The sequence below is a fragment of the Athene cunicularia genome (assembly GCF_003259725.1).
Source record: "Athene cunicularia isolate RWA chromosome 4 unlocalized genomic scaffold, athCun1 chr4_part1, whole genome shotgun sequence".
Lineage (NCBI taxonomy): Eukaryota > Metazoa > Chordata > Aves > Strigiformes > Strigidae > Athene > Athene cunicularia.
The window spans coordinates 34,286,678-34,310,770 of NW_020799098.1; the positions used below are offsets into that span (position 1 = coordinate 34,286,678).

Sequence of the window (24,093 nt, forward strand, 5' to 3'; positions counted from 1 at the left end):
GTTAGTATATAAGACCAAGTTTTTGCTTGGCACTTAATTTTTGACTGAGTAACAGACCTGACTTACAGGAACTTGTATCTGGCATGCTAACACAACCCAAACTTTATCTGAGTGAACTTGGCACTAAATTCAACTAAAGAGAGGAAATCTCAGGAGAACAGTGGAATTTCTTTCGTTGAGTAAGTATACCTCTGCATTCATGGGGAACAAACGGTAACATTTTGTGCAGATTTTTGCTTTTGACAGTGTGTCTTTGTTCACTTCCCAAAGGTGGTATCAAATACATTGAAAAAATAAACTTTCTTATTTGTATTTTTCATTTTACTTTATGGTATGGTCCTGGGGAACCCACTGAGTCTGAAATGGCCTAACACCATTGCTTGTAATTCTTTGTGTGTGAAGGATAAAGGCTTGCTCAGAACAACTTTAGTTACATAATCATGCTTTGTCCTTTTTGTCTTTGAGTTCAAATAGAGGAGTAGGAGGCAAATGTATCTATAAGCATTTTATGATTTAATTATTTCATCAGAATGTCTCAGAAAATATTGCCTTCTTGCCAGTAAAAGTGTTTTCCAAATGATCTATGAGATTGCCAAACTGTTACTTTGAGAAACCAGAGATTCTGATAGTTTGGATTTCTTGTCAAAACCTTCATGCTGATAAAGATCTTAAATTAATAATTATATGACTGTTTAGTGATATAATGTTGCTTCCACTATGTGGTCTAAATTCAATTCATTTATTGGTGGCAACAGTGTTTTATGGTCACTTCTACATGGGATTCTGGTCCACGAGCAGAATTCCAAAGTGACGTAATTATATCAGAACACAGTAATATGTTGAAGCTGCCTGTGTTTAATATGCTGGAAAGGCAAAAGGTGCTTTGAAAACAGGAGAGCAAGACCTGGTGATATAGGAAATTAATCTGTGTGAAAGACCATCATGCTGTCACCTCTTCCTTGCATTATCCTCAGGTTGGGGATAGACCGAATTGGAGGTGCTGAGAACTTTTGTATTCTTAGATGACACCTATGAGTGTTGTCTGCATTGGACTTACCTAACCATGTGCTATTCTCAGATGGCAATAGGTAACTCTGGAAAAAGTTTGTGGTGGGTTTCTGTATGTAAGTAGCTGCTTTAAAGGGGTGCAATTTTTATGGCATCCTGGTTATCTTCTGTCTGCACGAATGAAACATGCCAATGCCTCTTTATTGGCTCTGGGGCTTAGGCTGTGCTTGACCTTTTGATAGATCTAAGTAAGCTAGGAACTGGCAGGTTTCCCAGTTTCTCACAATAGCCTCTGCTCATCATCATTAACCAGTGGTTTGGGGGGGAAATGGTAAAATTAATCACTTTTTTAATACTCAGGTATGGTAACGAGATAAACATTTTTCAGATTGTGCAACCTCAAAGGTATTCATCGTTCATCTTTAAAAGAGACAACATAAGCTGACAGTCAAAGGCCGATATTTTATGCATCTGGAACATACAGGAGCAGTTTAATTTTCAATCCTGCCTCAAGCTTTGAGTTACATTTGACTCTAACTTGTGTTTGAGATTGAAAAATACTTATTTTGTAATAAAGCTGTGTGAAACATAGTAGAGAATTTTCCTGTTTAGCCACCATTGTGCTTGTACTTTTAAGAGAAAAGCATGCTTATGTGTTGTCTCTTCCTAAGTAAGCACTTAACCGTACATCTAATAAGTATGCTTTAATCTGTTTTCAGGGTGGCTCACATAAGGCATTACCTGCTTATGTTTGTATGTAAGACTGCATTTGTCTCTGTATATTAGTGGCTTAAGAATTACTATGTTTCATTAGTGGCTTATGTCCCTAAATGTTTAATGCTGTTTAGAAGGCTGTGTTGTCTTTACTGCTGGAGGCAACTTGAGCACTTATGCTGCTTCTACACTTGAGGCTGCTCATGACTTGTTCCACAGGATGTGGGTTTTCTTGTTCCCTAGGAAAAAAATCGTTTAGTCTAAATGCATTTAAAAAGGAACTAACCTGGTGCAAAGGAGACTCATAACATCATAGCTTCCCTCGTCTGTTCAAAAGCAACAGGTGACAAATGTAGTAGCAGCTCCATCCTTTTGAACCTAAAAGTGTGAGTGTCAAGTTTCTGGTGCAAGAAGCCTCTCAACTTTGGAAATGCTCCATAAGGCACCTCTATAGGATTCACTCACTTGTGTGGTTCATCTCAGATCCAAGTGAACTAAGAGGTGAAGTGCAGCTGGATGCAGCAAAACTGTGTGTGTGACCCTGAGTCTCTCAGATCTCTGGATCTTCTGGAAAGCAACAGATTTCTTCTCCCAGGTCAAAGGAAGTAGAAGTGAGAACAGTGGAGATAAATAGTATACATCTAATAAGATACTATTCTCTTATTTCCTGGGAGGGAAGGAAGCAGAGGAGGAAAGAATGGGAAGATAAACAATACTGCTTTTCTGAAGGGACAGTTGATTTGGAGAGCCAGTTCTGCAGTCTTGATAACACTTAGTTGAGTTCTTATCAGTAGAAGGAATTTTTCAGGAGTTTTCATAGCCTTCAATTAGCCAGTTGATCTTTCCACAGTGATGGTTAACCAAATAAAGGCAGTTGGAACTTGCTGTCAGAGGTCCATTGGATCTCCAAGTGGTGTAAAATTACCCTTTTTTTTTTTACCTATTTCCTCTCCGGATCCTGCACAAACCTTTCCAGTGCTGAAAAGGAAAGTTGATGGCTGATTTTTGGAATGTTACAGCTCAGGCCCAAAGTAACAATTTAAAAGTAAGAATAAAATTGATGTTAAGACTAATTTAACAAAAATTAGGATATGAAACGTGTGTGTTAAAAATTACCCAAAACTTAGATGTTATGGCTTAATGTCTGGGGACATTCTGATGTACTGAAAGGCACAGAAACAGTCATTAAAAATGACCTTAGACTTCTGGAAGCAGAATTAAGCTAATATTGAAAGCTTTTGAAAAATCTTCCTTAAAGTATGTTCCAACTGCATCTGCAGGCAGGTTTCCAGAAGCCTACCTGCAATGTAAGAACTGAGTGTTTAAAGCTAGATTTCTACTTCATACTGATACCTCTTGGAATAGTTAATAGTAATACATTCACATAAAGCATTTTAGAGTAATGGCTTTGCATGAAATGAAAGATGCTTTATTAAAATTGAGTAGATGTACAAGTTTAATCTACTGTTTGAACTGGAATTCAATTTTGTCTTAAGAGTGATGGTTCTGAAAAGAACCATCATCAACTGCCCATTTAAAAGAAAAAGCTTGGAGTTCAAAGGCTCAAAAAATGTAACCAGGTAAGCATGTCTGAAATCCTAATGGGTGTATAGATGTACTGCAAACAGGCTCTACTGAGTTACTCTGAACTCCAGAATTTGGTGTCCTGTGAAGTATGTATATGCTAGTGGCAAAGGTTTCTGTATGCTGGTGTCCCCATCCCTATCTGGATTTTCCTCCTTTATGTAAATAGGATAAATGTAAATCCACTGATTTGGAAATAATTCTGTGGTTTCTTGCTTTGTAGCAGCTGACTGTGTGATGGTTTTCTAGCAAAACATTTAAGTGACAGGCGGCAGGTCAGCATGGTGTTGATCTGTCTTCCTGTGATCTTGGAAGTCTCATCCAAATGACTTAAAATGCCTAGATTTCTGAAGTGAGATGTGCCAAATATTTGCTTGTAAAACTAAATGACTGGTCAAGAAACATTTGGGTGTGTCTCAATATGTATTAAAATGTATATAATAGAAATAAGGAATGGGTTGAAGAGCTGAAATGAACCAAGAGGTGAATTCTAATCAGAACTTGAACAAAACCTGTCAATTTATTTCCGATTGAAAATTCTGTTACTACGCGACATTCATAAGGAGCATGCTTTTGTTAAATTTTCTTTGTATTCCTTGCGTCCAGACAGAGGAAAAACAGTAGTGTCAAAATAAAGCTCTAATTTTTGAAGTCAGTTCCAGTCTTAGCAATAGTATACACTTGACAAAACTTTTATTTAGAGTTGGAGAGCTGTTTGCTGTGGAAATCTGGGCTCCTTTGAGGAAGTCCTTTACAGGCCAGCAAACACAACAGTGCAAGTTTGAAAGACCTTCAGACTTCAGAAAGTTTGAAGAGTCAGCTGTTTGAACTACTTATTTCAAAATGTTTATTCACTGAATTTAATAACTTGTCTGTCAATTATCTGGCAAACCAGAGTGAACTGGACAAAGGTTGTTCTTATTCTTAAGGCTGTAAGAGATTCATGTAACATGTCTGGGCCTATTGAACTATCACAAAGAGCTGCTGCTATGCACTTGCAGAATACTTGAGTATTCAGTGTTATAAACTCTGTCTACCTATCTGGTCACATTATGACCCAATAAGTCTGATCTTTGAGGATGTATAAACACTGATGAAATCAACAGAACATGGACAAAATGATTGTTGGGAAAGAATCATACTGGGTGATAGGTAGTGTGTTTTAAGTTATTTTAATTGTTATTCCCTTGTTTTGTATGAACTCAAAATATGCTATATTTAGACTTTTGCATAAATTGCCACATTTAGATTGAGAAAAAAAGTTTAGACTGATTAAGAAATTATAAAATTGTTTTTATTTTGAGATTTCAGGATTATTTTTGTTTTGCAAAGATGCCCTTTCCTGGATCACATGCTCGTCATCAAATAGAAATGAGGCAGGTTTTAAAATTAGTATGTCTTTCTGCAAAGAGAACATCTTTTCCATCTGTTATGCAACTGTAATGAAATTAGAATGAGCCACTTAATAAATTTTAAAACCCGGGGCCTTCATAAGTAACACCTCTGATTCTGGCACTGAATGATAGTTCATGTTTTGTTGAACTGATGGAGTTCTTATTTTTTGTTCATTTCCACCCACTTTGTTTTGCACTTGGTGCTCTCATGCATCCATCTGAATTACATGAAAGTTGTTCTATCCAAGTGCATTATCATGCACAGTAGTGGTAGGCTGTGCTCTACAGCGAACAGAAGAGGAAATCTCAACAATTAAAAATGCAACATCCTGTATGAAGTGCATGCACCTCATCTATTAATTGATTTTTCTGTCAATAATCTTTCTGTGTGTAAACCTTCCTGTTTTTCCTCTGCAACTACAGTAACTTAAGCAGACATGTTCGATGTATAGTTCTTTCTCTGTTACTAAGGTGTATTTTCATAATTGTTGTGAATAACTTTCATGTTCCATTTTGAGTTACACACTGTAACACCTAACACTTGTAAATTCCTTTCTGAAAATTCACAGCACTAATTCTCCATCAAGTGAGGATAAAAAATGATTGCATGGATTAACTTCTCATTAAGTTGTGTAATAAGCAATCATGATAATATCTCATAAATGCACTTCTAAGTCAGTGGAAATGCCATAGTTTTTCAAGTGATACAGAAATTTTCATATCACACTAAAGGTGATGAACAAAAACTGGTATGCTCTTGTTTGGACAGTACCAAGTGTAATGAATCAGTGATGGTAGCCCTGGCACTGAGAGCTACTAGTGCTAATGATACCAAGATTGCTAGCATAACCAGAAAAAAAAAAAAAAAAAAAAAAAAAAAAAAAAAAAAAAAAGCTCAAAGTTCAGTGTAAGACCATTCAGTTTAGATCATAGCCGCTGGCTTGGCCCTTCAGCTCTAGCTGTGATACAGCTATACATAGCTTCAGATACAGCTTCTTCCATCTTATGCTATTATTGGCTAGGTGCCTTTCATGCTGACACCGATGAAAGTCACTGTGTGTGATTATTTTCGGTATAATGTTTGCATGTACTGTATAGTAGAATTGTTCTATTCCACATAGAAGTAAGGAATGACAAATCTTACTCTGAATTAGAGACCATAGATTGCTGCATTTTATTTAATGGATGTTTTGAATATGAACAATGTGTGGGGAAGCAATCAGGCCCCAAAATAGATAATATATAGGCCTAGATTGCTAGTTTCAGTCTAATCCAGGCAAGTAATGATCACACACAGTTTACGATAGTGCAGCAATTTGATCTATGTGAAGTCAGTTAAATGCTTTAGTCCATCTGACGCAGGCAATTCTCTGCTGGCAAAGCAGTATCTCCTGAGATGAGACCTCATGTTGTTCCAGTCTGGCTGTAGCCTCTTGTGTGTCTGGAATAAGCAAGGAATTTAAAGTACTCTATTGCTCTGTTCCTACAGGGTCAGCCCAAGGTATATTTACCAAATGAAGCTAGGATGGTTTTGTTTTTACTATTCATTCCAAACGTTTTATGTGGAATAAATACAGCACTTATGTTGTTCTGTTTTTGTTTTTTTTTTTCTCGGCAGTGTATGAGGCATAATTACATTTGAAAATCCAAATGCATATTTACAAGACATATGTTGGACTAATTGTGATTGAGTAAAGCTTTGCACTGGATTTGCGCACAATTGGAAGATGTGTAGGTACAGTCAGATATGGAGAATTAAACTGATGTGTCATACCTCAATCTATAATGTAAAGGTCTCCTTTTGAACCACATGTCTTTGGATTTTTGTGAATAGGCTTATTTATGACCATAATGACCTGCATGAGAATCATCTGATTTCTGAATTGGGGAATAGATTTAGCTATGGATATGGATTTACAGGAAGAGAAGAGAAGAGAACAACAAGCTATAACAGCAATTTAAAGAAATCTATTTCCCCATAAGGATGGGATTATCTTGACACTTCAATTCAGGCAGCTCATCAAATATCTTTTTAGAGTAATTGTGACAGCTCCGATAGATATAAAACTGGCAAATGCTAGGATTTTTTGTTTTTCTTGCTTTCTGATGGACTCCAGAACTTGATGACCTTTGCTGGAAATAACTTGACTAGCTGGAGCCAAAACAAGACAACTATTTGAGGGCATGTGGTGAAGGCTCAGCTGTTTGGACGATGTTTATCATTCCATGGATATGATAGCTAGACGAATAGAGGAAATAGAAAGCCAGTCATGAGGGTGAACTATAAAAGCAAAAATATTTTCCCTAGATCATTATTTTTTCTAACTACTGATGAACTTGAGGAATATTTCCACTATTAAAATATTGTTACTCAAACGCATGCTGTTTTCTCATCTATATTGCCGGTGCATATTGCAATGTTGATACTTTGTGTCCATGCTGATGGCTGTGAGAGGTCAAGCTAGGTCTCCAGATTTTCCAGGCTAGAGGCAAGTTAGTGCCCTAACTTTAGTGCTTACTTCATCATTTTCTCTCAACGTTACCATTATTGGTCAGTGTTCAGTGACAGTTTCAGTCCTTGGGTTACAAGTATGTTACCTGCTGAGAAAGCCTTCTATAGATTTTTGCTTGTTAATAACTGGCTTTTTGCAAATCAGCTGCCAGTGAGAACATATTTAGCATTCTTTTGATAATGTAAATGTTTTCCTTCACTTTAATATTTGCTGTGCCTGCCTACTGAGATCTAGTGAAAAGCAGTATTCTTGTAGCCAAGAAAAATATACTGTTCTAATAAAGAATTTTACCAGAGATGTTACTGCTAGCTGCTTTATTTAAAGGTGGTAGAGTGCTGCATAACCAGGGGAGTAGGGAGCTGGATCCCAACAATTTCATTTGGCAGTGGTATACTTAGCTAATAGTTCATTTCTACCAGTGTTGGATTATCACCGGGGAGGGGGTAGGAAGGACAATAAACTCAACCTGGTTTAGATCAAGTTGTCTAAATATGTCTTGTCTCTAATGCTTAAATGGGCTAATGAAGAGAACTGACAATGATACAGCAGTTATTAACTGATAATTTTTTAGGAGCTGTCTTTGATCTTTTTGTTCATTGGATACATGGATTTTGTTCTGTTTGAAGGAAAACGCACAGGTGCAAAACCTGTTTTTTGTTTAAACATGCTAAAAATTACCTGTACTTATCAAAACAAAGGTGGATTCAGATTCTTTTGAAATATACATACTTGTAACAAGAGGGTTCTCTTAAGAACTGTTAAACCTTTATTAAAAATTGAGTCAATCTTGAAAAACTGTGTCCTGTACTTCAGTGAAATTTGACAGACATGACTGATATCTATGAGGTTATGAAGTAAGATGAATGTTGATCAAGACTGAAAGAAATGTTAGCTGCTCTTGTGGTAGAGGTTGTTTCTCTGTTTTAGACAGTTAGAGGTTTTGGGCTAAATCACCTTAAATTTTGCCATAATCCATTGTTTCTGTAATGGAAGCCTGTCCTAGAAAATACTAAACTACAGTGTTGATACCATCAAACATTCTGCTCATTAATTGCCAAGATACAATGCCTAAAAGGGTAGAGAGCTTCAATAAGACCTTTGGTGCAGTCAATTGTTTTTCTGTGCTGATGTTCTGCCTGTCAGCATGAAAGCTTCAGTGTGGCTTTCCAGAGCTGTGCCTTGGAGAATACCAGGACACTACAAGCTGCTCTGCAGAGGTGAGGAAAGGGCAGCTCCCTCAGCAGCACCGGTGTGCCCCAGGATGCAAGTGTATCCTCAACAGTAACCTTGTAGCAATACCAATAGCAAGCCCTACAAAGTAGGTGTAAAGTTTGTTAGGTGTGGCGAAAGCCTATTTAAAGGAAAGGAAGGAAGCAACAGTTGTTTCAAACTTTTTAAGGATGCAAGCATTTCAGTGATTGTCAAATGGACATTTACCTATGTATGTGAACACAAGCCTTTGCACGTGCCAAAGGTTCTCGTAGTATTGATGCAGTGTGATTTTTTATTTTTTTTTCTTTTTCTTTTAATCCCCTTCCCCCCCCATGGCTGCAGCACAGAGAACCATCATTAATCCTGACTGAATTTACTCTTCTGAAAAAAAAGGGAGTTTTAACCATATGGTGGACATGGTATCCCATCTCTGAAGGAATTAGTCAGATGCTTCAGAAATCCTTGGGTGAATAGAGACACAGTTGCAAAGTAGATTGTCAGTGAAAGCTTTCAGTTGTTTGATTCTTGCAGGTGCAGTATTCCAGTTTTCTGCCATATTGTCTGAGGGTACACTGATACTCCATCTAGAAAAACTGACCCTGTATTAGTCAATATTTATTCTTCAGCAGTATTCCCTTTCCCATTGACAGATACTTAATACTGGGAATTAAAATAGTCTTTGTGGGGAATTTGTTCTGTTTTGACCAGGCAGCATGCTTGAACTGGTGCCTTACTGCTAACTCTGCAGCTTCATTTCAAGTTACTTTTTAAATTGGACCTTATTTCACAATTTGTTAGGTTCTTGTTACTGTGTTTTAGAATTTGGGTGTAGCTTTAGTGCAGCAATGACACATGTTCAGCCAATAGCAATGATAAAAATGCTTTTTAAAACTGTTGCTGTTCTGGGCTTTGTACTGCCCTTTTCATACAGAGCATAGCATTTGTAATAAATGGACAGACCATCTTTCTTTGGAAGTGCCAGGTGGATTTTTCTTCTGAGCATGACTGTGTAATGTAGTTTGTCCCTGTTCCTAATATCAGAATTAATTTAAATATTTTCATTCACCTTTGTGCCCCTTTCCCAATCTCCTCCTGCTGTCACAGAGCAGTAGGAATATTACTGAAGTCAGTGTCTAGAGCAGCATAAAGGTTGTACAACTAAGAGCTGAATTTCTCACCTTTCTTTATTACTGTTTGTTTGAAGCTGCAAGCTACAGAGCATTATAGTAGAAAAAAATTATTAGGCTATTCTGTCTGGAGATGGTATCACTTGGAATTTTAAGGAAAACTCTCTTACAAAATTATTCAATGCTATATGACTGTGTGAAGCAACTTCTGTGGCTAATCAGTTGTCCTTCCTAGGCTTCCTTAGCTGTCAGCTCTTTGGAATGATGAAGTTGTCCTGACCCAGACAAAAATACTATGTTGACAGTTGATACCAAGGTCTCAGATAAGCTCATCTGACTAGTTGCTTGTTTTCAGTGGTGCAATGAATCACATTAGGCTAGAGATGAAGTGATTCTTGGTCTCTGAAAATGACCAGCGGGCATATGAATTCCATATGAACTGGAGGCCAACCATCCCCATGTTTTCACAATCATTTTAAAATCAGTATAACGCTTACCTTACTGAAAATTTATATCTAAAACCAGGTGTTAAATTTTGGTCATAGTTGCAGGATTCATTCTCATTTGGACAGTAGATGAGTCTAACTCACCCCACATCAGGTGATCAGTAGACCTGACAAGGGGAAGCAGATGTGACAGGGAAAGAAGATACACCTTTCCTGTGGTGAAGTCAGGGTCTTAGATTGAGTTGAACCAACTTTAAAACTGGGTAGCTTGTCCTTGGTATCCTTTGTACAAAATGGGAAAATGTTTTGTTCACAACTTTCAGATTTACTGTACCCTGGTAATTTCAGATTAATAGTCTTAACCATGTGTATAGACCATGAAGTGTTCATTGTAAGAATTCTCAGGGATGTGCAGCTTCATGAGGAATAAAAATTTGATTCTAGTAGCATTTTTTAAATACTTCATACTGTTAACTTCTGTAGCAGAAAGTAAGGGTGCTATTAACAAATGATAACACTAGCCTACTTGGGCTGTTCTCTGTGGCTGTTTTTAACATGTGAAAGAACAGTGTTGTCAAAGGGCCAGGCAGGTTCTGATGCTTGCCTGTGGTTGCCCTCTGAAGAAAGCTTTGTTGGTATCTTTCCGTAAACAGGGATGAAACTTGGGAGAACTAGCTATCCTCACCAGAAGTTAGCCTGAGTTACTTCCCTTTACACCACTGTGTGGCCCACAAAAACCTTTTTTCCCCCTTTGCGTCAGAAAAAGCAGATGACTTGAAGATTCAAAAATATCACTGCTACGCAGCATATGCTACCATGACTGCCATGCAGAAAATACCATATTTGCCTGAGCCCAAGGAACCATGTGAAGTTAAAATATGCAATATGAAACCTCCTTGCACCTATGCAAAATAGTTCTCTTGTATGTTTTACTATCTGGACATCTTAATTACTTGGACATCTTCAATCTGGGGGATTTTTCTATACTGTGGGGCAGGGTACTGCATGAGGTGCTTCATGGTTGTCATATGGATCTGCAGCCATAGTGGTGGGACCTGACTTATCCTTCCATTTTCATATCTGGATGACTTGAGGACCAAGGCATTTCATGAAGAATATACCCTGTGCTGTAGAGTCACAAAAATTTGGAGGCCAGGCTCTTCACTTTTCTTGAGCTATGGAATCCCTCTCATCTGAAGTCATTAATGATTTCCAGTTAGTCCCAGAGTATTGGGTTGAGGGTTTTTTTAAAGCAGCCTGTTACAAGGTTTGTTTTTTTTATCTCGTGACAAAGCTGTATCTAAATCTTCTTCTTTCCTCCAAATTTTTCACTCATGCTTCAAAAGTAATCGTTCTTAATATTGTTAAAGTTTTAACAGTAAAAGCTGTTTTTGCACAGTGTAAGTGTTTGTGCAGTACTTTGAATGCAGCTCATGTTAGTGATAACTTTTTATGACATCAGGTTATAAATTTATGTTACACCAGTTAAGAAGGTGATGAACTCTAACACTGGGATTGGAATGACTGGGAAGGCAGACACCTCTTCAGTAGTTCTTCTGCTAAAGTTAAGTCCATTATTTAACTGTATCTTTTTTTCTTCCAGTGGGAGAGGTTTTTTCCCAAAGGGCTGTATTTAAGGAAATATACAGTAAATTGGTTTTTATATAGTGTGCATTTATTCCTTTGTTCTCTTCAGGTGGGATCATCTGGGTGCTGATGACCTCTACTGCTTGACCTACACATAAATAAAATTGTCAGCACAACCCCTTTTCCTGTTTTAGCACAGGCAGCACAAGAGCAATGCACAGATAAAAGCAGTCACAAGGTACAGGATTACAGAAAGTCACTAAAAGCACCCTGGAGTAAGTAAAGTCCCCAGATAAACCACATCTTCTCATGTTGTTGGAGTGCCCTGTTTTTTCTGATGTAATTGTAAATTAAGAGTGGACAAAGTGATTGTGTTTAATATGAAGTGCCTTCTTTATCTGGTCTGGTGAACTAATATGGAAGAAAACCTGGTCTAGACAGTCATTTTACATCACTGCACATTAAAAATTAGTAGACATGTGGTAAGCAACGGGATATTAATCACACTGGGTAGCAGGTAATTGTCAGCTTTCCCAGTCCCCTGAGCAGAGATAAGTATCCATTTATTCTTCTGTCAAGGCAACTGTATACTACTCCATATACTAGGTTAGTTACAAGGCTGCTATTTAGTCATGTGTGGTCATTCTTATGCTGCTTCCTCAATATCAAAGTTTTAACTGGCTTTAGTAGCAAATCATAAAATAGTTATGCGAAAACAGTCTTGAGCTGTATAGCTTCTTGATATATAGCTCACTAATGCAATAGTAGGTCAGCCATTGTTTTCTTAAATAAATTTTAAAAAATCACCACCATAACTTCTACTGCCCTAGAAAGCAGAATGGGTTAAATATGAAGTAAAAAACACAGAGATGGCAGTACACTTCAAACCCCAAGTTACATTTTACTGTGCAGCAAAAACTAAAGAACAAACTGATGCAAATTACTGTTTTGATAATTTTGTACTGGTTGTTTAAAAATCAAGAGTGTTCCTAGAATAAAATATGTATACTTTTTCAAATCCCTTACACAAATCGGGTGCATCTCAAACTTTACTGTACTTGAGTATGTTCGTTAAATATTAAAGTGACTTTATATATTGACTTCACAAATCATCTTTAAAGTAGTGTCTAAGTAAACTTTTCAGACTTGACTATGCATGCTGAATTGACCTATTGATATCAATCATAGCAGTGCTTTCTGCTGCAGACTTCAGTCCTGGTGAGTTTAGAAACTTTGAATGCAATAAGTAGGAAATCTGGCATGTTCCACAGTAGGTGAAGGACTTAAGATTAGCAATGACAGAAGAAAATATATACTGAAAATATATTAATAATATCAAGCATCTGAATCAGCAAAGTGGCAGTTTGGCAGTGTTGACTTTTTTTGGAACCAGAATACAGTAATAAAGGTAGAGAAGGGAATTCCTCCAGTGTTGTTCCTGCTTGTTTCTTGAAGTTCTGCACAGGACAGTATCTATGGTGATTTGTATCTCATCAGGATCTCAGGTGCATCTAGCAAGAGGGGATGTGCTCAGAGTTTGCTGCAGAATCAACCTGTCAGTAATTGTTGAAGTGTGGGGTGTTTGTTTTTTGTTTAAACTAGCTTTCATTTTCAACTTTGGGGAAAAAAAAAAAAAAAAAAAAAAAAAAAAAAGCAACTCTATATAATGTAGACACTTGCATTGTGAATATCCTGGGGGGAGGCCTGTTTTCTTACACGTTCCAGCATATAAACACCTACATTTACACTATTTTCTAAGATATTGTCTCAGTCATTCTCTTTAAAAAAAATCCCATAAAATTACTTATTTTTTTGGATCCTTTGTCTCAAAGGCTAAAAATGAATTACATGCCTCTCTTCCTCATCTTGCCTTTGTAAGTACTAATAATTAGTCATTACTTTTTTATTTTAATACCCTATTTTGTGTCAAGTGCAGCAGCTCTACTGATGCTGTAAGAGCTAATACATTATAAATTCCTTTTTATTAGAGAATATTTTTTTTCAGATTTTTACCATTTATTAGCAAAATACCTTCCCATGTGAATTTCAGCGGTTATGCTTGTGTTCTGAGCTCTTGTTTCATATCAGAATTCACAGCTCTGAAATCTTTTATGTATAATCCTACTACAGTTGAACCACACATGCACAAAATAATCATATGCCCTGTGCACAAGGAGACATGCATCTGGATTCTCCTATGCAGTACAAGCTAGCTGAGCATTTACCTGTGTCCAGCATTGCTGTCAGAAGATTAGTAACAAAACCAGCAATGCAGTGGATTGCTGTTAAAAGCAACAGTGCATCAGGGAAAGTGAAATAGGGAGGTAGATCCTGTTGCTATGGAATAATTTTTACTGTTAGAAAAGTACAGATGTTCAGGGAGAACTACGGATAAGACTTCACATTCTCCTAAGAGAAATCTTCTGGCAGTATGTAAGTATTGTAGGAATTTGAAACGTATTATATTAACCCTTCAAAGTAACATAAACTCTTCAAGATTAGGATTATAATGGTATTATGCATTCAAGCTTGAGGCAGATGGACAGTAGGAATTTCAACAGCATTAAAGCATATAACTCAAACCATTGCAATGAGCAGAGATGCTTCATGAAAAGGGACTGAGAATCCCATAAAGTAATGTTTTTTAAAACTGTAGATCTCAAATTCAGTATTTAAGCAAGACTCAGGTTGGACCCACTGAACTTTAACCTCTTCACTAATGTGCCAGAATTGGAAATCCACATGTAGTCAACAGCAGCTCAGAAGGAAATTTGGTCTGGAATGGGCTTAATCACGCCTAGGAAATGCCTGTATGCCTTACTCAAGGAAATAGAACTTCCTAAGGAAATTGTTCAAGTTTAAGTAAACGCAATGAATCCAGCCCTTAGTCTGCATTGCCATCTCTTGTCATTTCATGCACAAGTGCCTACTTGTGTTCTTTGAAGTCTCACTTCTATATCTCGGTATTACCTGAGAATTGCAGCTTTGTTTAGATTTGAAATACCTAGCTGAAGCTTGAAAAGACATTCCAGTTTTCCCCTAATTAGAAGTCAGGTTAGATCCAGGTACAGAAGATACAGTATTTTATTGTAATTTCTTTTTATTTTGAAATATTTAACTGCCTTTGCCTAAATAGCTGATATTGGCAATACTGCTAAAATGTGCTGTTTCTGGAATTGCTAGATGCATGCATTAAAATAAATTAGAACTCCTGCACACGTCTGATGAAACAATTTAGAATGTTTAGTTTAAATTAGTTTTAAGCACCCATTCTTACCAGTATTACTTTACATAAGTGATTTAGGTTCTTATTTTCATATGTGGGCTCAGCTTGAGGGAGCAATGTTAGCCTCTGATTTTTCTTCCTTGGTTGACTGGAGGAAAATGTGCAAAATACACCCTCTTGGAAGGGTGCAGGATTGACTCCCCAAAATGTTCTCTCCGGCAGCACCAGAAGTCACACAAACATTTGATGTTTCTCCCTCGGCATGATACCACTATGGAGTGTGTCTCAGGGGAAACTCTTTATCTAGGCAAGTATGCAAATAGCTTCTGTGCTGGGGCCACCAATTAGTGCCAATTAAGATGGCAATTCTTTTTTTTGCTAGCTAGGAAATAAGCTGTGTACAGACAAATCCATTCCACAAATTGAAACATTGTAAATACTTTTTAAGTTGGGAATGTATCAGTAATTGTTCCAAACCTAAGTGGGAGGTGTAAAATAACAGCAAATGAACAGCTGTAAAATTAGCTTAATACATGACAGAATACTTGTTGCAATGTATTTGACTTCAGGGTGCCAGAGTCATCCCTGGAAAGTGTTCAAAGCAATATACTAACAGTTCTTTTGATAGTAGAGAGAGCTTCAGGTCTTGCAATTTCTTTCCCCACATCCTCCTCCAACAAGCAGTGCTGGCCACCCTAAATCCTGTGTGACTGGCTTGGCTGAATGAACTTTCCAGTTTTAGTGTTAACTTTCCTACTCCTTAGGGAAACATGAATTTTCACAGCTGGAACAAAGCTTTTAATCATATATATATATATATATATACATATGAAGTAGTAGTAGTTACGGAATGTGCTCCTTTTAAAGAAAATTTTAAAAACTTATCTATGCAATTAGAAGTCTTTAAAATAACCTGGCAAAACAGCTTAAAGCAGCAAGCTATCTCTTCAGCTGTAAACATGTAATCAAGTATAGAATATGTTGAGAAATTATTTTATGTATGAATACTTAAATTTCATTTGAAGCGGCCTGGTGGGGGGCTGCATGGCTTTTGGTTATCAGTTACAGTTTTTTTGGTGAGAGGGATGTATCTAATGCAGTCTTCTGGAAAGCAACATGGTTTGCATAACTAACATTCCCCTTTTAGAATCTCTTGACAAACACCTTTTTTTTCCATGCTCACTTATCTTTAAACAGAATTCACACCAGGTTCTCAGAATTTTGCTTTTAAATCAAGTGTTGTGCTAAAAGAAGTCCTTGTTTGGTCTGCAGCAGCATCTCAGAAGCAGAGAAAATCATTAGGTTTAATTAGGATCAAATGTTTATTAAGCACTGGTAGATGAATTGAGTGTATTCAGTAATGGAGAAATTGTTTGTGGGTAATTTGCTGTTGTAGTAGCACAAGGCATGCATGACTGAATAAATCTGCATGGAGATTTTTTCCATGTGGATTCTTTTTCATCTAGAGTAGAAGTTTTATTTTCACTGTACATAATTTTTTCCATCTTTCTTAGATATCTGAATCAAAATTTATTTTGAAGACTATCTTGTTAAATTGATAGATTAAGGTGCGCAAGGGTATTGTATCTCCTCATACATTCTTCAGTATCATTTTTCACCTGTAAATGTAAGTATAGAGAAATTGGTGAGATAAGTGGATTTACCCATGAAGAGCTTGTGCACTGCATCGTTAGTGTCTGAGTATAGTAGACTGTGGTGATGAACCAAACAAGAAGCATCTAAGAACCCAGTTAAGAAAACTAAATATGAATTATAGCTAGGCTTTTTGTATTATAGCCTATTGGCTAAATTCTGTCCCTCATTGTTGAGACATGTTTGTTGTTGATTTAGTAGCAATCGTTCACTACTGAGAATAAAACTTTTGTTCTATAACTTCAAGATGTGATCTGGAATATTTACAACAAACACTACTGTTCTTATTGAGGGCTGGAACTATCATTCTAGTTCAGATTGTCTCATTTTCAAGCTATAATACTTTGTTGTGCCTTTAATAGAGACAGATAGATAAAATCAAGTGTAAATGCACAAGATAATGTGGATAAGCTGAATGGAGGAAATGCTTCAGCCATCAGTGGTCTGGACTTATTCATCAGCTGTATAACATTCTCTAGAAGTATGCCAAAGCTTTACTTTGTTGCCAGATTTTGGAAGGAAGAATTGCAATCAATTTTTTTGTCAGGTCTTAGTTCTAGAATAGTGTCTCTAGATTCATAACAGTAAGCAGTGATCACAGGGCAGTCTGATTTCTTTTTAAAAAAGAAATTTCAATATTAAGACTGACCTTTTCCAAAAACCAAGAAGCACTGCTCAAAGGAAGTTGGTTTCTGTGCTTAGTCTCCAAACCTCAAAGAAATTATCTTTGCAAACTAATGAAGATAAAATTAAGCATTATAGCCTGTGGCACCCCCTTCAAAGCTTTAAATTTAAATGAAAGGGTTGAAATTAGGTGGACTATTTTCTGGCTATATTTTTCTAATAGTGATTAGTATACTATTGAAGCTATAGAAAGCAGCGCTTTCCGTCCCTGTAAAACTGTTGAGGAGCAGTGGAAGGAGAAAGTCTTTGAGAGTGGCATGATGGTAGTGGTGCAGCATGTTGATGGCATTTCAAGTTTCAGGTAATGGGGTAGTTTCACCCCTGCTAGTAAAGTGAGTAGTTCGAAAACTGGAGGATCCACGCATGAGAGACACTGAAGTGCTAGCTGTTAAGATCTCTGGGTAATATCTCTTTGTCAGCAACCCACACTGATTAGCACTTGTGATCCCAACAGCAGCCCTGTTCAGCATTTAAGTGAGAAGAGGCTGCTGTTTTTCAAGTTTAATAAGGGCACTGTATAATGTAAGTGCTATCTTTGGGTAGACCAATTCATGCAAACCATTAGGTGTTTTCTCACTGGGTAAATGCTTTGTATGATCTGTCTGTGACAGCAGCCTAGCTGCTTGCATTCAGATCCCTCAAATGCATGCAATCTGGTACTGATTTAGCACAAGGACAGGCATGTTAGCACAAGGTGATTGTAAGCAAGCCAGAATAAAAGTGCTTGGCAGTGTCATCAGCGAGGATTCTTTGTTAACTTAGATGTTCCCAGATGCTCAAGAAACCCCAACCTAAGTTTTAGAGTAGTGCTTTTTGTCCTATTCGTCTGATTTTCCAGTTAATTGTATTAATTCTCTTAGTGCACCAGACTAGGTGACATTATTACCTTCTCAGAATGAAATCTGGTCACATAAGGTGATTGCAAAAGAAAAAATGGCTGCGGGAAATTTTTTTGTGGCTGTTGAAAGAAAGATGTTTCCAAAAAGTGTTCTGTCACAGGATGCCAATATTTTTATTGAGTTTTATACAAATATCATTCTACTTGGCAAACTCTACCTGAGATACAGCAGATGCATGCTTTGTAGCTTAGTAGTGATGCCATTCAAAACAGGTTTTCAGAGTTTGTCTAGGAGACAAACTGAGAGAATGCAGAAGCTGCATGAGTGCTGGTAGTAGGAGTAGAGAATTGTATGTGGAAGTTTTCATTATATTTGAGGATAGTATTTGGGTGATACAAAACAGCAGTTACTCAGAAGCTTGCCACCTCTTCCAAGCCTAGGCAAATATTTCATAGTTCCTGGTATCACACTCAAGATTTACTCTGAATACATGTGCAGAAACAGGAATTTATTGATAAGTCTGTCAGTGGTTTAAGTTCAGTCAAAACAGGTCAGTGCAAAGCCTGTTTCTTTTTTTACTAGGAATGGCAAGAATTTTACTTACTTGGGTTACTCTGGACCTGGCAAGACAGGCATAGAAATCTGAAGTTTCCTGTGGCTTGTCTACCATCTCCAGCTTTGGGATAAAGGGCCTGTTAGGAGACAAATCAGAATTTCTTGTGTGCATCTGAAAGCTACTCCTGTTGGAGTTGCTGGTTTCCTAGTGGTATATACAACCAGATTCCCTTCCCTTTCATGTTTACTGAAATTAATCTAAAGAGATTTTCTATGTCAACCAAATGTTAACAAGAAGGAATTAGGAAATTGGTAACAAACATAAATACAAGGCCTCCAGTTCTCTCAGTGTTTTGGAAACAGTTCATTGAAACTTACTCTCTTTATAGCAAATTTGAGATTGCTGTTATCAGCAAGGTGGTCACTGTTCAGGACAGTAATTCTGGGAGAATCTTAGTTGCAGTTACTTATACACTTACTTTACAGCATCCTATAAGTCAGCTTTAATTTTATTGACCTTTAAAGAGAATTTAAATGAAAAAATCTACAATTTTTACCAAGGAGGAAAAAAAAAATAGAAATACTGTCTAGAAAGTACTCTTAAGTAGAATTATGTACAGGTAGATAACACTGAGACTCTTTTTACAGTGAAAGTGCCCTTTAGTAGATAAGTATTCTTTCACTAAATAAACAAAGCCAACAAAAAAACAGACAAAACCCCCATACTGGAACTGCCCAGTTTGTCAAACAAATATTGTATGCCTGTATAAAAGAAGAAATTGTCTTCTCCACATTTGTGAACATACTTTTCCCCTTTGTGGGAGGAGTCTGTATTAAAGGTTCTGACATTGCATCCTTAGGACCAGAAAAATGTGAGAACTAAGATCCCTTGTATAACTGAAATTGGACATGTCAATTTTTTGTGTGAGAATGTCTTTTCCATTAGAAATATGGATTTAATATCATCACTGCCCAACAGCTGCTGTTTAAAAGTTCCAGAATGAGGACAGCAGGTGATCCCCTCACTCTGTAGACTAAATTGGAATAAGCATGTCTGATGAGCATCTTGAGTGTTAGCTGGAAGGCAAAACTCGTGACAGCTGGACCAGTGAGTATAAAGACACTCATGCTTACTCTTCTGCCAAGACCAGCACTCGAGGTCCTGATGAGTAGATAAGGGAGTATAGAAGCCTACAGAGGACACAGGATACATCTTCAAACATGGCCTATAATTACGTACACAATTTTGTGTATGTGATACTGATTGCATACATAATTTCTGGCATGTTGATCCTCATGTTTACCCAAGTATGGAATTTACATGTGACTTTTCTTTGTGTGTATGCAAATTTTATCACTTAGTTTTACACAATCATCTGAAAAACATTGAGGGCACAGTGTTGTATGTGCTGGGATGTACTCGTCTATCGGCTGAGTCAAGGCTGTCCCAAAACCATGCCAGCTCTTACAACTTGGGAAGGGTATGTGTTTTGGTTATGAAGTAAATTATTGGACAAAAGATTTAGTGTGGTCAAACCACAGTGTTTTAAATATTTTTTTTCTCCATTCTTGTGTATTCCAGAAAGACTATCTCAGATACCGCATTGATTTAAAGCAGGTTCTTCAACTAGGTATTGGTAATATTCTGTACAAATCAGTGTGGCTAATGAAGCACTGCATGCTATCTTTGAGACTATAACTATGGCTTGGCATAAAAATCTGACCTTGACATGCTTTGCACTGCACAATGAACTGGTCGATAGGAAATGACTACAGTTTGTAATCCTATATAGCCAGAGACACTATGTTCCCAAACACAAAGAGAAATAAAAGCTGAAGAGTAAAGTGACTTACCACTCTTAAAATGTCCAAGTAAACTGTACATTTTCATTTGCTACTTTATGAAATACCCTTTGTTGGCAAGTTACATATAAATTTAGACAGTCAGACAATCTTTTGAAGCGATTAATGGAATAGATGAAATCATATGCTATATATTCTAGTAGGACTTGATTCTGACAAGATAGAGATCATTGAAATACCTTTTACCTTTGTGGGATAACTACCTGGTCATCTCAAAGGAGGTTGCTTCAAATTTTGGGAAAAAGAACAACTCTGATATTAAAAATAGAGGCCTGTATATGTCATAGTTTTGTTCATAATTTGCATTAAACAATGGGAACAACTCTGCAGTAGTGCATTAACTTATCATTTCTGTTTTTCATGTGCTGACTCCTTGTAAAACTTTAAAACTGTAACAGTCTTCTTACAAGTTTGGTTCTAAGGTACTTTTGCAAATCATATAGATAGTTTTGCAAGAATATATTGATCTTTTAAAGTATACTTCTGTTCTGGGAATGACAGGGTAATACATTAATTGTGATGGAAATACGTCATTTAAAAAAAATTCTTGACAGCACAGTACAGTTTACAGCTGCATTGACTAAATTCTTAGCACTCAAAAGTTATATAGGTCAGGAAAGTAAAGACTATAGACTTTTAAAAAACTTGCCTCCATTTACATGCCTCCCTTCAGTTTGTGTCAATGATTTTGTTTCTCAATCTCCTTTACAAACTATTAGATCAGTCAGAAAAATCCAGAGGTGAAATCTTTCTCCATGTGGTTCTTGTCTCCATTTTAAGAATCAAATTTGTATTTTGACCTTAGCTGTGCTGTTAGTTGAGATCTTGGGAGTTTGTTACGGTAATGCTTGTGGATTTTGCTGGTGTTTTACTCCTCACTGTCTTCTTGGTAGAAGCTTTAGCTTTGTGCTTTTTCTTGTCAGAATTTGGCTTTAACTCTTCTGCCCAACTGGATGCATTTGAGGAGCTCTCAGGGACAACTGTTGAGCATGTGTTTGTAAACTTCTGTTATTTTCTCAGAGAGTGCTACAGCAGCAGAGCTCTACCAAGGTTCTCACTATACTACTGTACTTATACCCCTTTATGTGACGTTAAATATGCTATTAAATGTTTCCTGGTCTCAGTAGGGTGCAGAGGTAGCCCAAGAATATACAAATCTGCCCAAAATACAGGCCTGGCCTCTTTATCAGCTCTTCCCCAGTTGTCTTTTTGCCTTAGATAAGGCTTGATGTCTGGTTATCCCCCTTTTGTAACAAACCGGCTTTTCCAATTTGTGATTTTTTTTAGCAAACTTTTTACTTCTTCAATTTCTAAGACCTTTTTCCCCCCCCCAAAAAAAAACAAAAAAAACAAAAACAAAAAAAAAAAAAAAAAAAAAAAAAAAAAAAAAAAAAAAAAAAAAAAAAAAAAAAAAAAAAAAAAAAAACCACCAAAAACCCAACCTGAAAGTATTCGCAGTTACTCTTTTCACCAGTTTGCTAGGTGACCTATCACTTTGACATTTTTCACCACTTCCATCTCAGTTCTTCAGAGACAGAAGAGGGTTAATCTGAAGTTTAACCATCCCATGAGTTTTGATTGCTCTCACCTGAGTGGGAGCCAGCAAGCCTTAGTGATTGTGTGTTGTTCCTGGTCTGGAAGGTATGTGACATGTTAACTCATTCTGTGCTATAACAGTGTTAAAACCTCAGTTAGAATTCATGATATTATCCTGAGATTCCCCTATGGTAATTGGAGAGTCTTAGTTTCTTTTCTCCAGCACTGTGCTACGTGTGGCTTTGTCTTCTGAATAAAAATACCGTGTACATTGTAGCAGGTAGGTCATGACCATGGTCCTGATCTTTTAGGCAAGTCTGTTGTTGGTATGCTGTGTATAGACTTATTATACTGCTTATATCCACGTTTCCCCCAGAAAATGTTTATAAATGTTTTATATATTTGCAGGATCCATGTAGGTGCTGTAGTCATATAGTTAACTACACTGTATATGGCATATAGTTGTTAAACACAATCTAGGTTCATTTATACTTTTTAAAGAGTCTAAATTAAAAACCCTTAGATGAAATCTCACTATTGTGAATCCATGGAATCATCCAATAAAGTTTGTTTACATTCCCACACATTTTGGTGTTTCTGCTGTATGGAGGGAGATGCATAATTTTCCCTGACTTCTAAAAGTCATGCAGTGCAAGAAGATGGGTGAGCTGTGAATTCTGTTTGGTTTAAAAACACTTGTCCAAACTCATAGCTTTGCCTTTGATTCTGCAGTCTTAGTAAAGAATTTGGCTAGACATTGAACATCTCCATCTTTAGGCTTAATAAAAAATGTAAATTACAAGAAAAAAAGAGCTCCACAGTTCAGTTGTGACGCATTTGCATGCTTTTTCCTCTTAGCTTGCTCTGACTGTTTATGGTACAGAGATGCTTTTCCCTGTATAACATGGGCCAAGCTGCTTCCAAAATGTAATAGAGCCAGGGTCCAAGTCACTGATGATGTAATTTACTTGAGTATAGAAATCGAGCCTATGCTGTATTCTATAGGGAACCTAGGTGGGACAATGAGCTTGCAAATCCTGAAATTCCTTAAGGGCCTGTGGAAGAAAAGTGTATGTGCAGTGAGGATTCAGATACCTGAACAAGCAATGTGGAATTGTGCTAGTTCTAGAACTGACAACATGTAAACATGGCACCATACCTGAGCTAGTAAGATCTACTTGGGTAAAATGTTGGAGCTATGCTACTCTGGAGTTAAATTATCTTTTGTGCTGTAGCATGCTTTAGAAACCTGGGAGCTTGGAGTGACAGCAACTTGAGGTTTCTGTGACATGGCAATTGAATGTTACAAACATACACCTAGAAAGCTGGATACACTAAACTCAGCTGTACAGTTATTATATGTCTGGGTTCTTCAGGTGACGGAATCACAGTCTAAAGGTTGTATTCCAGTTCTGTTTTTTTTCTGCTTACATACTTGGCCTCCCTGGGAATTCTGTGAGAAATTGTATAGCAGGTGGTGACACACATCTCTTGTTAAAGAGAATTTGCTTGTGTGTGCTCTGTCTCATTATCAGACAGTGCTGTATCTCTTTTACTATTAGTAAAAGTTTAGTCAAATATTGGTCTGTTTACTGTTACTGGCTATAGTGTTCTGAATTATATTCAGCAAGAGTTTTTCAGTGATCATTGTATTTGTTCCCCTTCATTTCTCTCACATGCATCTCTGATATTCATGACACTAATCAGTTATAGAAAGAAGTACCAAAATAAGATATATAAAAGCTCAAGCCAGCCCCACCCCAACCCCCAAATTTTATAATCTGATGCACAAAAAGTGGTCCAGTTCTTAACTTTATAGATAAGTATGTTTTCTTTTTTGAAATTAACAATCTTCTTTGTTTTGATTTCTTTGTTGAGCAGCTAGGGAAATACTTGTATATAATACAAAAATACTAAATTGACAGAATCAGCTGTGTTTATGTACACTGTTCCCACAAATGCTATATGCTGCACGTGATGCCATCATCTTGTACTCTCAAAGGCTTGAGTCATCTATATCTTATAAGTGATGTTACTTAACCCATTGCAGAGGGTAAAGGTGGTGGAGAGTGTCTGTTCTTGCAGCCATCATGTTGCTTGTTCATCTCTTGAAAAGTATACTGCTAACATGTTTTTACATTTGAAATAGCAG

The 24,093-nt window shown here is 36.9% G+C and overlaps 1 protein-coding gene across 19 annotated transcripts in view; it reads left to right on the top strand.

The window, feature by feature from the left end:
- The window catches only part of SORBS2 (sorbin and SH3 domain containing 2), a 166,036-nt gene that overhangs the window by 23,911 nt on the left and 118,032 nt on the right, over nt 1-24,093 (top strand). Inside the window, exon 1 of one of the 19 annotated variants that reach the window (XM_026847279.1) lies at nt 16,342-16,562. The exons of the other annotated variants lie outside the window; for them this stretch is intronic. The gene's annotated coding sequence lies outside the window, so the exon portion shown is untranslated. Of the gene's footprint in view, nt 1-16,341; nt 16,563-24,093 lie in introns of those variants that run through there. 19 annotated transcript variants of the gene reach the window in all.